General features: G+C 29.7%; 1 protein-coding gene across 2 annotated transcripts in view; it reads right to left on the reverse strand.

The window, feature by feature from the left end:
* The window catches only part of LOC122574705 (proteoglycan 4-like), a 12,618-nt gene that overhangs the window by 7,586 nt on the left and 1,804 nt on the right, over window positions 1–3,228 (reverse strand). The gene's annotated exons all lie outside the window — the stretch shown is intronic.

Consider the following 3,228-nt stretch of genomic DNA (forward strand, 5'->3'; position numbering starts at 1 on the left):
CGATAAATCGCCGGAACAATTTTTCCAGTGTGGTAAGCGAGGGGACCAAAAAAGACGAGATTTATATCTTTCCTTCCAAGATGGATAAGTATCTTTGTACAGAATGAGCTCACAATGCACTTAACATAGATATCTATCTTACGATTAATTAAGGCTAAAACGCACGCATCCCACGGTGTCCCGCGATGTCCCACGATGTCCCACGGTGCCCCCGCAGGGGGGTATTAGTCCAGTCTAGATCACCAAAATTATTTTGGATGATCAAGACCAGACTATATTCAAGTAGTTTTTAGCTTGATATCGTTTTTCAAATAATAATACTAATGTTAAAAATAGTACTTAGTGTATTATTATTTGGAAAACGATACCAATTACCGGGACCCACCACGAGGAGGTAACTACGCTCGGGTCCCATTTACATAAAAAGTTTTTAAGCATTGGAAACAGAGATGTAAAGTTATTTTATAACAATGATGTGGCGTGTATTGGAATTTATTAATTAGAATAGTTGTAGTACGTCTAATTACTTTGAATTAATAGAAGGATATGGTTATAAATTATAGGTATAATTGTTAAGAATTAATGCAGTAACTGTTTTAGATTAATGGCTTAAATGTTATAAATTAATGGCTTAAATGTTATAAATTAATGGTTTAAATGTTATAAATTGATAGCTTACATGTTACAAATTAATAGTTTAAATGTATAAATTAATAGCTTAAATGTTATAGATTAATGGCTTAAATGTTATAAATTAATGGCTTAAATATTACAAATTAATAGTTTAAATGTTAGAAATTAATGCTTTAAATGTTATAAATTATTAGTTTAAATGTTATAAATTAATGGCTTAAATGATATAAATTCACAGTTTAAATGTTATAAATTAATAGCTTAGACGTTATGAATTACTTTCAATGTTATTGTTTGATATTTTTTTTACTTACCTTATATTTAAGATCCTTTTCGATGTTCACTCTCCGAGAGTTGAAGCACGAAAGAGCTCGAGCGCGACCTGCGTGTTCCTTATATAGCTTGACAAGGTGTGGGGATGTTAATCAAACGGTAACGATTTGTTGACATAGCAGGAGGCGGTTTTTCCATTATAATAAAATCAAATTGAACAATTTCTTAATTTTTATCGTAAACTGGGGTTTTTTTACGATTTAATACGATATCCATTTTTATCATTTTAATAGTTTCTACAAACTAAGACTAAATTCCCATTTCTTTGATACTAGTTTTCGACTATCAATTACTTTGAACAAAAACAGGAAGAAGCCTAACGGCAGTCGATGACGTTACTGTGAAATAAGTTTAGGTATTAAATAGTCGGACAGATAAAATTCATATTAAGCATTATATTATCGATATTACTTTATTTACTCGTGCTAATTACAAAATAAAATGTTCTTTTTTCTTGAATAGCACCTACATCTCTGATTGCGATATTTAAAATTCTTACTTAATGCTTACTTAAAAGTCAGGTCTTTTTTAATAGCTCTCAAGTTAAACGAGTAAATTTAGTCGTTATAGTTGTAACATAAAATTGCCTTTTTCTTCAATACGGCCCGCATCGCTGTACGTTATACAGATATTAACTATGTAGCGAATAATATGAACTAATTAGCTGTAATCGCGATTAGGTATTTCTTCGTACGATCTATCAGAGTATCTATTAGGCTATTTGCGAGAGACTTATTGATTTCTCGAAGAAATATGAAATTCTATGAAAATTAACTAAATGATTTTATTCAATTAGTATTCGACAATGTCTATCATATTCAGCAATCTTCTTTTATAATAGATTTTGCTCGGATCAATTATTTTATAATAAATTGCAGATTATGCCACTGTATATTATAAGATATTTGTCTATAGCTCTTTTTTTTTCTAATTCATTGATTTTATTATTAGTCTCATTGGTTTTTCCCGTGAGTATCTGTTGTACGTACATCTCCATTAAGCTTAGATTTTTAACATCGTCGGATAACTATCTTTTTTTATAAAATAGTTCGTAATTAATCATTATAGGAGTGAACTTGTCGAGATTTCATGGGTGTGAATTTTCGTAGGAAGGTACAAAATGATTCGATCTATTGTAACAGGTCTTTTTTTTAATAAAAATTTATTTCATATTATTCCTGGCAAATAAGATGGCGCGATTAATAACTATGATAGACTTTCAGTATTGACTCCAGGTTGCTACGACTAGTCCATTTAAAAGTTACGAATTGATGGTATTGTTTTGGATAATTAATTTATTATATAAATTTGTAGATTTTTAAATTTTACAATCCATCAAAATATTGTATAACCATTTATAAATTTTTATAATTTAATTCCGAGTATATAAAACGGAGCACATTCAAACGATCACATAATGGAAATGTAGCAATTACCCCTTTGAGATAATTACAATCGTCGCGATGCAACATTATGAATTGTAAAGAGGGTGAGAAACACTCATATTTTTCGATATCGGATTTCAAAACACGCGACACAGAGTCCCATATAATGTCACGTCTAGTCGCGTTTTTATAATGGTGAATGTGTGAAATATCTATACATATACGAATTACCATCTAACAGAGAATTATAATATAAATGTAATTTAGTTTTTGGTTTAACTCAACTTTTGCTTTCAGGTTTAAATTTCCGCTTTGGCAATTTTTAAATCTGTTTTTGTTGTTTGTTTTCCATAACGATCAAAGAACTAATATTTTGCAAATGAATGGCAAGAAAGAATTTGTCCGAATTCTTTTGTACAAAATTAGTAATATTTTGGGAAAGAGGAGGGATAATGGTACAGTGGAAGAGAAGATCCCTATTCAGAGTACTTTACCCAGTGAACTCGGTGGTATTCTTACCATTTTAATATCGTTCTCGACCTTAGCGATTCACCATGGCGTTGAGTTAGGACCTTAGCAGTATTTGGTATTACACTTGACTTGTCTTCATTTGGACTCCTTTAATTCATTTCCACTAGTGTCTATCATAAATTCGTCAGCAATGAAACTTAAATGAAATGGAACATTCAAAATCTTGTTTGTGCTTTTGTATATAGATAGCAACTTCGTGTTGATTGTAGGTTTTTAATCAGGAATATATTTATTTAAAAGATATACAATAAATATATAATTGTTATAACACAAAACTTTATAAAATTATCGATATTTAATTTTTCGCGTAAATTATCGTATATTAAAAGTCGGAAATATTATAAAT

This window comes from Bombus pyrosoma, linkage group LG14, assembly GCF_014825855.1.
Source record: "Bombus pyrosoma isolate SC7728 linkage group LG14, ASM1482585v1, whole genome shotgun sequence".
NCBI classification, from domain to species: Eukaryota; Metazoa; Arthropoda; class Insecta; order Hymenoptera; family Apidae; genus Bombus; species Bombus pyrosoma.